The following is a 13,158-nucleotide window of genomic DNA, read 5'->3' as shown; positions in this document are numbered from 1 at the left end:
CCTCCCCCGACCGAGGTCACTCTCGGTCGTTGTCCCGCTGGGCCACGCCGCCCCGCTGCCGAGCAGCGACCGCCAGCCCCGGGGTCGAGCACCGCGGCCCCCCCCGAGCATCGCGCAGCCGCCGCGGGCTGAAGGCAGCGCCCGGGAGGCCTCGGGGGGAGCCGCCCGTCGCCTTGCAGCCGCCCCGACACCGGTGAGAGCCGGCTGCGGCCTGCGATCCGACGAGCAGCCGCGCCGTGAGGCGGCGGGGCCTGCTCTGCCCGGCCGCGAGCCGCGAGGGCAGGAGGAGGAGCCGCAGCGCGGTGGCTGCGCACAGCTGAGGGGCTGCGGAGGACGGGAGGGGGGGCTGCCCCCGAGCCAGCGGCCCGGGCGGAGGGGGGAGGCCGGGTCCGCGCCGTCACCAGAGCTGGGGCAGAACCTGCGGTCCGGTGCCAGCTCCTGCCCTCCCTCGGTCTTGCTTATTTAAATTCAAGTTCAATGGCACACTTTTAATTTGTTTTTCTTTTTAAGGTTATGCTCAGGTGGATCGTCTCATTGTTCTCGGTTGTTTCTAGCTGATAAAAGTGGCAGAAAAGGCAGAATTCTGTTTACCCCGTTAGCAAAACAGCTGTATCCGCCACATGAATTACGGCTGCTGTTTCGCTAGCGCAGACTAAGAATTCCTAAACATTGTTTTTTTCCTGCAAAATCTCTCCCTCCCTGCCATGCAGTGATATTCCCCGCTCACACACGGCGGGGAGGGCACGGTTCACGCCATTTAGTCGATGAGCAAACGTAAGATCTCATGAGAGCAGCTCCTGGCAGAAGGTCAGGGCCACAGCTGGAGCAGCGGCAGGTCCAGAGGACAGAACAGCACCGAGGATATTGCAGCTGCGAAATGGGATGGCGAGATGGTGACTGCCAAGTCAGCCCCAGGGGCCCTGCACCCTGCCGCCCGCGGGTCCGGGCACCCGGAGGTTCTTGCGTTGTCGGCTGCTTGCCACCTCCTGCAGTCTGAGCCTGCCCTTGCAGCTCCGCTGCCGTCCCCTCCCTGCCCCCAGCTGTCTCATCTCCTCCTCTCTGCAGCCTGTCCAAAGCCCTTGTGTGGCTCCGTTTCGATACAGATGGCAAATTTATTCTGAAGAGCAAGGATACAAACGGCATCTGAAAGTCGGGGAGATCTGTAAACTTAGCAGACGGCTAACCCTCTCACTCCAGTCATGCCTTGGGCATTAGCCAGTGCCTGCTGTGCGGACAAGGGACGCGTAATTCTCAGCGAACCACGAAGAGACTCAGTGACACAGCCCGAAGGTTAACTGAAGTGGCAGGAGTAACCGGTGCTATTTTCAGCGACAGTGTCCTTGTCTATCAAACTGCGGTTGCATCAGTACAAAGGTAGATGCCACCGTGTTTGCAAAACTCCCATTGGTTCTGGGACCAAAGGGGACCACGTTACTGGTGAAGGATCAGATAAAAGCGGAGATAAGTGCAGGTGGTCCTCAGGGAACTGTGCCACAGGGAGGAGAGGGACCGTTCTCACTGCCTGCAAGGGATCAGCTTATACCTTGGTGTAACTATAGGAACCACTGTTACTGACTGGTAATAGCCCAGCTCAGCCCTTTGTAAACAAACACAGAGTGGTGAAGTTTGAACTAGCAAATGCACCAGAGTGACTGCACCCTTTGTCAAGTATCGCTGGCTCTGTATTTACTAGCAATTAACTCAAGTGGAGTCCCAGGGTTCTCACTTTCCGAGGCACCAAGAGCAGGGTGGCCCAAGCAGCTCCTGGGAATATTCACGCAGTACGGAATCGCTTGCCTGGGGTGAATTTTAGCAATGGCTGGCTAGGCTGGGAAAGACTGGAAAATCTTTGCAGGTGTCAGTTGTTCCACTCGCCTTGATCTTATTGAATTTTCATGCCATGAAAATTGCAGCCAGCATGAGTCATGTACAGTGGCATGTGGGAAAGGAAAAAAAGGAAAACAGAAAGCATTAAAGACATGTCTTAGGCCTGCATTCGTTGGCTGCAGGGAGGAGAGAGGCAAGTGAAGAGAAGTATAATAATATCTACTGTCTGCATAGATATTTTCAGTCTCTGGGACTTCAGAGGGAATAAAGGCCAGTTTCTCACCCGATGCCAATCAACACAGCGCTGCAGAAGGAGCCGTGCCCTGTGGCAATGCCTCCTGCCAAGATCAACACCCGAGGCAAAGCTGCGTATTTTACAGTAAAAGAGCAGATAAACAAGCATGGTGCCCTGGTGTTTGGCTCTGTAAAGCAGACCTAATCTTGAAATGCATTGTCTAAATGGTCAGCCAGCCCACATTAGAGTGTTAATACAGGTTGTCCAAGTAAAATAAGTTGCCAAATACTAATGTAAAGTTACAATTTTAGTTTGACACAGGTTTGAAGAACTGTCACATCTGCTGCCCTTAGAAAAGGCAGGTCATGAAATATGAGAGCTGGGGAAGAGTTCTTGGTCACAGAGTCTGACTGTAGACCAAGCTTCCAGAAGATACCAGGCGAATACAGAATATTCAAGAAATGCTAAAAACCCTTCCCCTTTGAAGATACTTTTGCATTATAGAGTCCCTCTTCAGAGTCAAAGTTTCACATTACCTTTAAATTGTGCTTGTGATGCAAGATTGTGAGAGGGAGAGATGGCTGCAGGTTAAGCTGAGCTCTGTTGATAACACAGGCTCGACCTTGAAGGGAGGACCAAAATCTTCACAGAATCCATTTGTTCCTGTTGGTAAATTTTATGGTAAGGATAGTCAGGTATTGCAGCGAGTTGAAAATGCGGATACCTGCATGACTTCGATAAAACTTAATGGTCTGCTTGGCTCACTTACAGTAGGACAGCAGCACCTTGTCTGTGCCTGGGACGTTACAGCTTGATGACTGCTGCAATATAAGTCACCTTTTCCTGAGCGTAGACACACTCCTGGAGGCATTTAACAGACTTGTAGATGTGGCACTTAGGGGAATGGTTTAGTGGTGGACATGGCAGTGTTAGGTTCACGGTTGGACTCAATGATTTAAGGGTCTTTTCCAACCTAAAGGATTCGATGGTGCCTTCATGTTTCTATCCTGCCTTGCCATTTGAGCAGCCTGATCTTGTGGAAGGTGTCCCCGCCCATGGCAGGGGGCGTTGGGACTAGATGATCTATAAGGTCCCTTCCAACCCAAACCATTCTGTGATTCTATGATTTGCAGGTATTTAAAATGCTGTCGCAGAAGACTAAGGTGGAGGAAGATGCCATTGAAGACAGAGGCATCCCTCCCAAGACAAGAGCGATAGGGTAAGTGCCTTGACAAGGCCCAGGATAAATGCAGATTGGGGCCATGGTGCTTTCGACTTGTGTGTGTCAAATCACCCAAACTGTGGTTAGAAACGCTGGTGTCCTGACAGCACACTTCTTCCTGATAGAGGCTGGTTTGTTGGTGAGGCACAGGCTGGCTGCTGCAGAGAGCTCGCATTCTTCATCTTGGCCACAGGTTTCCTGTGCACTGCAGAACGTCACCCTGCTTTCTGGTGAAACAGAAGAAATTCCATTTGCAAGTTGTTTCCTACCTCAAGTGAAGAACCATCTCTTCATACAGCTGTGGATACAGAGAGAGAGTGGAAATAAGTTTCTTCTTCAGCTTAATCATTCTCCATACGGAACAAGTCATATCTGCCCACCAAAATGACCTGAGACAGTTTGCACAACTTTTCACTTTTATCACCCTTCCCATCCAGTCCTGGCATTGGATCTGTAAGCTATTCTGGGCCAGCATTCCTCTGATAACACGAACGTCCGAGTCTGGAGTCACTGCTAGCAAGTGACTCAACCCGAGATGTAGTTGCACCTCAGGACATTGGCCTGAAAGATAACGGGATGGTGAGGGCAGTACGCCATTTCAGCAATTTCCACATGAAGCTCAACAATGGGAGAAGGAATGCACTGAGAAAACATGCTGGTAAACACGCAGTCACAAGGAAGGAAAGGAGACGGAAGAGTCTGTTTATAGCAGAGTCGTTTCTAAACTTAAACAGGTCATGACATCTTTCGCACCAAGGACTTGCAACATCTTTCTGGTCATGTGAAAGAGTCTACAGCAAATAGGTGTAGGTGTCTCTGGAAGAAAAACAACAAAAAAAACCCCTCACAGAATAAAAAAAAGCCACACACACGCTAAAATCCCACACCAAACTAAGTTCTGGATTTATATCTGACTCTCAGCTGTCACAAACCAACATAGCTTCACCAAAGCCAAGGAGCCTTCACCAGAACACACCAGCTGATAGCTGACCTTTATCTGCCTCAGTCTGTAATGACATGACTCTTCTGCAGTTTAGTTCTCATAAATAAAACTGGAGCAAACAGTATTTTCCCTGTCAGGGGTGCAAACATTTTTTTTTTTTTAATAGTCATTAAAACCTGCACACGAGTGGATTTTGAAACAACACAGTATAGGCAAAGGCTGCCCATTGTTTTACACGACATGCAAAGTGTAGTATGTTTATAAAGCGTTTATAAAGTGTGAAAGGCAGTGGAGAATTGGAATTTCTAGCCTATATAATAATTTAGTTTGATGCTAGATACCATCTCTCTTTAGAGGTCTTGCCTATATCCTCTGAACATTAAAGCAAAAACCAAATTGCAATGCTGTTTATGCCCACAGGTAATTCCACTTTTGAAAAAGAATTGGATGGAAAGCCATTTGCTCCAAAATGAGACACGTGTAGAAATTACACGTAAGAAGAGTTGTTTCCAGCAGCTGAGAAGAAACCCCGGATGCATCTCTGAACTCAGTGACAGTTGCATCTGATTCTCTCCAGCTGCTGCAGGAGAACAGCAGGCTTTCCTCGTGGTTCCCAAGCCAAGGGACATTGTTGGAATGGTGTCACAATGTTTACCCGACAGGTCTAGCCCAAAGCAGAACAAGGCTGTGCCCTGTCTGTCCTCCCCATTTAAACTGTGTTGTAACCAGCAAAGGGTTGAATGTGTAGCCGGGGTAAGAACTAGCAACATGGAAACATGCTCCACCATGTGATTACACAGAATCCGGGTACCGCTCTGTGTGCCGTGAGACAACGGACCGGAGAAGTTGCTGATGATGGTTGGCTGTAGTTGGAGTGTGGTACAAGACCTAGGCATCTGTAATTCAGTCTGAAATGTTAATAATCCACAGGGCCACTTAATATTTTTCTGCCTTTTTTAAACATAAACTCACTGTAGTAAAAAAGTTACAGAACTTCAAAATGCTCACAGTCACGAGCATGTTGAACTTCCCGTACAAACACGCTGAACCCTTCCGCTTAATATTCAGATTCCAAACTTCCAGAAGACTTCAACTTTTTGTCCCAGTTCAAGATGGGAGAAGCGAACCGAAACACTGAAAATATTCACAAGGTAGGCAGATAGAAAGTGGTTGTCCTCTCATGGTCTTGTTTTCAGAATAATTCTGGCCCAGCGTACCTGGTCAGCACACAAGTTACACCATACCTTACCTATTAGGAGACAACAAACTGATGAAGGTGTAATGCCTTCAACCAGACGTTGTCTGTTGCTAGTACTAGCTAGAAAAAAGAACTCCCAAACAGGATGTTTTACCAGCATAGCTGCATTCACACAGTGCATTTTTGGAAGGAGTGGTAGTAGTGGCTTGGAGAGAAGGGGTTTGTGTTTGGGGTTTCTTTTTCTGTACTCACAGAGAACATTGCTGCACTGATTAAATGTGGAGATACAAACTAGGTCCTCCTTGGCCTCACCCCTAGCAGATATCATTGATGATGATCTCAAGGAGCCTCCTGGACTGCTTGTGCCCTGCTGCGCTATCCCTCCAGCAGCACTCAAGACAGCTGAAGTCCCCCGTGAGGACCAGGACCTGCAAACAGAAGGCTCGCCCATCCCCAGGTGAGCTCCTTCCCAAAGAGCCTGTATCCCCCCCATTGCAGCGCTGTGGTCCTGGGATCCATCCCACTGCGTCTCCATGATCCCAACCCGATGGTGGCCCTGCAGCTGCACACAGGTCTCCAGCTTCTCACGTTTATTCCCTCGGAGAGGCACCCCAGCACGTTGACTTCCTAGAATTGGTGTTGGGGGTTTCTCCAGGACGGTGCCTTATCAGCACTTCTTTGCTCAGACCCAGGTGCTGACGGTGACACCACTTAAGCTGTTTTGTTGATTTTGGGATCCCTTTCCTGTCGCCTCACCCAGGCCCTTTGCTTGTTGACCCTGTCAGTCACTCCGTCCCAGGCTGCTGGTTATTCTGTCCCTCTCCACCATTCCTAGTGCCTGAGGTTAGCTGGGAAACATGGCGGGACTTTTTTAAACTCACTGCACTGGAAAAGTTGTTCTGCATTGTACAGAAATTCCACCAAAACCTTACTCCAGGGCTATCCAGTCACTGAGAGCTTAGTTACACAGATGTTGCCTCCATGCAAAAGTTATGTTGACATAAGCTATATTGATTTAGTTATGTCAATATGGCTATCTTTGATTACATGCAAGTTGTGGACACATCCTCCTCTAACTTCTGTGAGCTGAGAAGGCTTCAGCTCCCTGCTGGGAGTGGCACACAAAAACCCGCATACGCTGTTCTTCCCATGACCGTACCCAGTTATTTTTTGCAGAATTTCCAGACAGCTATGGCCAAACCAAACAGATAACACTCCAGATAAATCCTTAGTCCTTTAATTCTGTTGAAAGGAAATTTCCACGGTGGGGGGAAGAGAGCATTTAGGTTTCTAGCTGTGCTAAAGACTTGTTAAGGGGAAGACACAAGCCTGAGAAGGGTAACCTCTTCAAAGTCCATATCCTAAAAATGGCAAGCCGGGAAGCCTTTGCCGGGGACTGTTTCGATACCTGCTGCCACCCAAGGGAGACAGAAGAAAGGGCAAGGGAAGGGCTGAAGGCCCTTTCTTCTTTCTCCCGTCTTCAGCACTGACCTGTTTGCTTTCAGGCTGGGTAAGGCTGGAAGGAACGCGGTGCTCTGGTATGCTGCCGGGACAGGACAGAGCGTCCTGTAACGCTGGAGCAGCGACAGCCTGGATTTCATTTTCCCGCTGAAGAGACGCGTGGGCAGAGGAGGATGTGTGGGAAATTCCAGCGTGGCCTTGTGACAGCCACACTCAACAGATTTATCCTCTTAAGCCCAGCCAAAAGCACTGAAGAGAGTTGTTGTCTGGCATTCAGAAATGTGTGGTGCAGAAGACAACGCTCCTGGGGCCATGGCTGGAGCAGGCTCTCACGCAGTGTTATCGATACGCCGCAGGGCTCGAGGGACACGGCAGCTCCACACAGGAGAAACCATCGCTTCAGATTGTCTCAACACCCCTGAAGAAGCTTCCTCAGGAGCAGTGGGTAGGGAGATCTACTCCGTTCTCAAGCGCTTCTCTGGAGCAGCCACCTGCCTACAAACCCAGAGCCTCTCCCATCCGCATTGCAATTTAAAATCATTGTTAAGTTAAATTTTATTGCTGATAAACGAAAACCTGTTATCACAGTTTAGACAATCTTCTTAGCTTGCAGGAGATGATGCTTTGGTAGAATGGAGAAAGAGAGCCACCAGTTCAGACTCCACCAGTTCAGACTCCTTCTATTTTGCACCAGATGCCCTGAGATCACTCCGCAGTAAAACAGCAGAGAGCGAGGAACCTCACCCAGAAAGCTTCCAGGTAGGAACGTGCTGTGTGGGTTGGTACCTGTATAACAACAGGGATTCTCCCCATTAAAACTGGCTGTACATAGGCAAACTTTTTCTTAAGATAAAACCCCAAAGGCAATTTTGGGGTTTTTTTGTCTTGATTTTAATCCTCTGAGACTGTTTTCATTTTTTTTCAGTAGAACAATTCAAGGGAACAGCTTCATTTAAGGTTTCACTTCCAGCAACCAAACCAACAGTATTTTTCACAGATAAACCTGAAATTTCAAAGGATCCAACTACCTTTCCGGTGCATTTGCTTCCATCACAAGACTAGTTTTTGTCAAAGTCTCCCTTCAGTGAAATCGAGTCAAACGGATCCTTTGAGCGGGATTGGATTTCAGCTGAATTCCAGTTCGCTTTGAGGAATGTGCCCTCCTGTGGGTATCTGTTACAGCTGCAGCAAACGTGCGCCTCTGTGAGCAGGCTTATTTTCTTCTCTTTCTTTACCAGCAGCTTTCTTAAATCTTACATTTCTCCTTTCCCCAGACCCACCCCGATACTCTGTACAGGTGGAGAGGGATGAGATCTGGCTTTTGCAGCAGGTTGCGAGAAATAAGGAAAAATTACTTCCAGGGATCAGCTTGACACAAGAGGTGACAGACAGGTCCCCAATTAAAAATAACAGCCCTGTGATTACTCCTCAGGTTCCCAGGAGGGGAATGGTGAGCTTCCAAGGTTTGTAGGACTTTATCAAAGGTTGTGTGCTGGGCATGATCAAGAATTTCAGGATTTTGCTGGCAGGGTACAAGAAGACAGGGAACCTCTGCTTTGGGTTTCACGCAATAGTTGACACTTTGGAGAGGATGAGAGCACATCCGGATGTGTTTTACATTTCTTTTGCAGAGGTACAGATGCCGTGCCGTGCAGCTTCGTGCCCTAAAAACTAAAGAGATAACACATCTGCAACAACGCGTTGCAGGTGATACTGAAGTGGGCAGGGCTGCAGGCGCTTCGGAAAGATTTCATTAAGCTCTTCATATATTTGAGTGATGACTCAAAATAAACATGATGCAATTCAGTATGGCCAAAGTACGGTGCTTAAGCAGGATAAGTGACCACAGTATTGCTGGATCAAAAATAACTATTTATTTAACGCGCCTGTGAGAAAGGCCTGGATTTTTCTTACAGAAAAAATAGAGGGTTGTTTAATTTAGAAAACGAGATTGAGGGAAGAAATGAGAACAAGCTTCAAGCACATCAGAAGGAGCTATTAAGAAAAAGATACTAATCTGGTCTCCATTGGGGATGGTAAAGGTGAATGTTTATGTGCATTAGATGACTGCTCAAGAACTATCCCACCTCTGCTCTCTATTGCACTGTTTATTAAGCAATGACACCCTCACCCAAAAGCTGACCTTTTTAAATATCCTTGGCTGAAGGCTCTACAACCCATTAAGATAGTGACTGACTTTTCTTTGGAGCTTCTCAAAAATCTCACCCGAGATGTCCTTGGTGCTCAGACACACAACTCTGTGAATTTTTCCAGTGTAACTCTTGTAGTGGCCTATCGAAAGCAGGTATACCAACCCCAAATCTGCGGGCAGACCAACTGCTAACCAGCAAGTCCAGCCTCTCCAATTTATATTGCCTAGCTCAGCCACTTTCTCTCCGTCTCTCCGTTTTCCAGTAACTCCTCTCCTGATATGTTAGGTAAGAAACTAATAATCCTGTGGCGTTTGGAGCTGGCTGTGTTATTGGCGTCTCCATGGGTACAAATTCCACACACTTCCTTGGCTTAGGCTGGGACATACTTTTCAGAAAACGTTGCAGAAAAATACATCATAAAAGCTTTTTCTTGCATGTCGGTAAGGTGATCCTTGAAATCTTGAAATGTCTGATGGGGATTTTTCGAAACAATTGAAAAGTACACATGGCCATTCTGCTGGGTTTAACTAGGGAAAAAAACAAACAACAAAAACCCCACAAAAAAAAGTATCCCATAAATCTTTATTAAAAATGCTGCTTTGCTTGGCAGCACCTGCCTTCAAAAAGCGTAGAGAAGAACTGAGCCCGACCTAGAACATGTATTGGTTTTCTGCCAAGAATTAAAATAAACAGGAGAGGACATGGGGAGCGGAGCACCTCCCTCTCTGTGACTAAAGCAAGTGTCACGGTCACCTCGGCTCTACCAGTCATTCTGAACTTCAGAGGAACGTCCAGGATGTAGGACTGGGTTCGCTCTGCGTGGGTCAGGCCAGCTCCAAGGCAGCGGGGTTGATGCGCGCTGGCGGGAGATGTCATTACCCGCAGGAAGAGGCAGGACACATCCCCACTTGTTTTTAAAGCTATCTCTCCATTCATGATTTCTTCTTTAGCAGAAAAACTGGACTTAAACTGAACTACAAAGTCATGGCCAGGCTCATCATCATAAGACTATCAGGACCCTTTGGTTGCAAAAAGAAACCTCTTACAATTTGAACAACGAAACCGTGTTAACTTTCAAATATGCTGAAATATGTCACTTCTTACAAATGCAAGGTGAAAAAGGGAAAAACTACATTAATAGCAGTGTCAGTGTTTCCTTCACCATCACTTTCTTAGGGGCAGACACAAAACTCAGCCTGCATGAAATGCCAGAAAAAAGAGATTTTGGCCATTCTTTGCAAAAAGACCAGGACAAGGTGGCTCAGTGTGAGCTGTGCTGCTTGCAGCTACTTCATTTCCAAGGGAGCTGCTTTAATACTGGGACAGGTTTGTCCGTGCTGATTTGTTTCTGTAGGAATCTGTATCCAGAGGAGCGTCCCAACCCCGCGGCGGCAGAATTGGTGATGCCCACATTTGCGATGCCCGCTACCAGAAAGTCTTTTTTTCCCCAAAAAAATGAAGGAATAAGGGCCATCCTTCTGGGTAGATTTTAGTCTGCATGCACTCAGGACGCCTGCTGCTGTCTTGTTGGCGAGGCCGGGCAGTCACGTCCCGACTGGAAACGTAACCGTGTGGCTCCAGATCCCCTTCTTCACCCAGCGCAATCTTTTGGGTCTCTCCTGGTCACTCAGGGAAGAGACTTCAAGGGAAGTTTCCAGCCTGAGCCGCTGCCGGGAGGGCAGAGAGGCTGTCCGTGCTGGGCAGCACCGATTCCCACCGCCGGTGCAGCAGGGATGTTGAAGAGGACAAAGTGCCCAGCCGAGGCAGCTGCTGCTGTTACAATTCTCTGCGTCCGGAGACTTCAGGCTCCGTTTTTCCCTCCGCCACCAACACAAGAACATCGGCCGCATCTTCCCACCCTCAAGCAGGTGCCGCGTGGGTTTTCCCCGGCGCCGTATCCCAAAGCCTTGTTGTGCTGCAGATGTGCCAGCGACCGGGTTCCGCACGCCTTCCAGCCCAGCGCGGGCGCCGGGAGCTGTTCCTGAGCTGCCGATGTCTCCTCCGGACTCGTACTGGCTCCGTGTGGAGCTCGCTGGAAACCACGCTCGCCGCTGCAGCCCTTGGGGGCTGGAGCCCAGCGTTTTGGGGACTCGGCCCGTTCCTTAGAGCCCACGAGAGAGGCTCCAGCGGGAAGCGTTCCGGGCAGGCCGATGGTTTTGGGCCGCGGGCGGCTGCTGCTGCTCCCGTCCTTACCCCGCGCTCCCAAACCCAGCGCCGGGCCTGGAGGGAGCGCGTTACCTGCGCAGCCACTCGCTGCTGCTCCGAAAATCGGCGCTAAACCAGGGCCCTGAGCCCGCTTCCCCCACCGGCGCCCATCCCTCCGCGCCCCCCCCGCGTCGCTGTGTCGGCGGTGACGTCACAGCCGGTCGCTATGGAAACGCTCTGATGTCACGGGGAAGCCGGAGCTCGGGTAGGGAGAAACCCAGCGGCGGCTCCGTGCGCGGACCGGGTTTGTGCCGTTGCCCGGGAGCCGGCGGGAAGTTTTAAAATATTTATTATTAAATATTAATATTTAATAGAAGGGAAATTAACTCTCCCCCCCCCGATATCAAAGCGCGGAGCCTGCAGGATCGTTGCTGTGCGCCCACCCGCGCCCCGGTCCGCCTCCCCACCCCCCACGGCCGCCCCACGCCCACCCGCGCCCGGCCCGCCCCGTCCCACGGCGGCCCCACGCCCCCCCCCCCCCCCTCCACGCCCCGCGCTGAAGCGCCAAAGCGCCCGCCAACTGTCCGCCCCGCCCCTTCTCCGCCGCCATTGGCCCATCCCCGCTTCGTCCCGCCCCTCCGTCGACAGACAGCCGCCGCGCCAACCGCCGGCGGCGTCGTGGGCGGGGCCGGACGGTGACGTGAGGGGGAGAGGGTAGCAACAGTTGCCTCGAGACCCGGCGCCAGGCGCCATAGTGACCGTAGCCCTGGAGACTGTTACTTGCCAACGGGAGCAACGCGCGGCCCCGGCGGCCGGAGCCCAGCGCAGCCCGCGGCGCCCGGCGGGGAGGGCAGGTGAGCGGGGGGGGGGGCAGCGAGGCCGGCCGCGGGGGTCCCGCCCGCTGAGGGGGGCCCGGGCGCTGAGGGGGTCCCGCCTGCTGAGGGGGCCCGCGGCGGGGTGGATGGGGGGCGGGGGGGACGGACGCTTCGCTGCCTCGGCGGGGGGCGGTGAGGCGGGGGGCGGCAGTGGGCGCGGGGATACCGCCACCCCCCCTCCCCCCAGCCCCGTCCCGGCCGCAGGCTTCGCTCCCCGGGACGCTCCGCCGGCCCTCGGCGCTCCTCGGCGCTGAGGGCGCTCCCCGCGCCGCCTCCGGGAAGTTGGGAGCGGCGTCGCGGCCGGGCGGAGCGCGGGAGGCGGCACCCCACCCCCCCACCCTCCCCCTTCCACCTCCTCCAGTGTCGCTGCCCCGGGGAGTCCCTGCGCCGCGCCTTGCCCGGGCAGCGGAACCCAAACCACCATCCCCCCCCCCGTAACCAACTTCTCCCCGCCTCGGGTTCCCCCCCCAACTCCCTGCTCGGAGCGTCAGGTTTGGGTCGGAACAAGCCTCGGGGGGGGCCGGCCGGCTTTGCATCCCTCTGGTGTCGTCTCCCTTTCCCCCGGGCGCTCCTCCTCGGTACGCTGGGAGCGGGGGGAGGGGGGGGGGTGGTGATTTCCACTCCGGCTCATCCCTGTAGTTTGCCAGAGCTCAAAATCCCAGCACTTGCTTTCTAGTTGGGTCTGAGAAACGAGGGGAAATTGGAAGAAGACCTATTTTTAAGTGTCTGCCATCTATTCTTGACTTGGTTTCTCGTGTTTGTTTGGAGTAAAGTGCGTTGTGAAACCAGACTCATCTCCTGTTAAAGCAGCATTCTCTGTGTGTGCCTATTTCAAGCATGAGTTCCTGCAGTCTGATTAAATCTTTCCATTCTTTGACTGAGATACTACTCTAAAGCCTTTTTTTGGTTTTGCTATTGAAAGAAGCAAACCGTACTAATTAAAGAGCAAAGTGGAATAAATAATTGTTTTTTAAAAATTTACTTTATGTTTTTGGGCTTGGAATATCCTTAAACTGACCGTGCTCAGCTTCAGATTCATTTGTTAGTCAAGGTTTTTTTTATCTGCTCTTGCCCAAACTTTTCAGCTTGCTGTTTCGGT

The 13,158-nt window shown here is 51.2% G+C and overlaps 1 protein-coding gene and 1 long non-coding RNA gene across 9 annotated transcripts in view; both read left to right on the top strand.

Moving 5' to 3' along the window:
- Positions 1-51: 51 nt before the first annotated feature.
- LOC142364470 (uncharacterized) lies at positions 52-11,514 on the top strand. The gene is made up of 6 exons (XR_012766280.1): positions 52-193; positions 3,196-3,281; positions 4,648-5,378; positions 5,747-5,882; positions 6,931-7,331; positions 7,493-11,514. It is a non-coding gene; the product is annotated as an uncharacterized LOC142364470 (long non-coding RNA).
- A 441-nt stretch (positions 11,515-11,955) lies between these two features.
- The window catches only part of RFX2 (regulatory factor X2), a 60,900-nt gene continuing 59,697 nt past the window's right edge, over positions 11,956-13,158 (top strand). For 7 of the 8 annotated variants that reach the window (XM_075444023.1, XM_075444022.1, XM_075444021.1 and 4 more), the window contains exon 1: positions 11,956-12,038. The gene's annotated coding sequence lies outside the window, so the exon portion shown is untranslated. The remainder of the gene's footprint in view (positions 12,039-13,158) is intronic. The other variant, XM_075444020.1, reaches the window with a different exon arrangement.

This window comes from Opisthocomus hoazin, chromosome 27 (genome assembly GCF_030867145.1).
Source record: "Opisthocomus hoazin isolate bOpiHoa1 chromosome 27, bOpiHoa1.hap1, whole genome shotgun sequence".
Taxonomy (NCBI): Eukaryota; Metazoa; Chordata; class Aves; order Opisthocomiformes; family Opisthocomidae; genus Opisthocomus; species Opisthocomus hoazin.
Note: the sequence above shows the minus strand (reverse complement) of the source record. Positions and strands in the feature narration are given on the sequence as shown.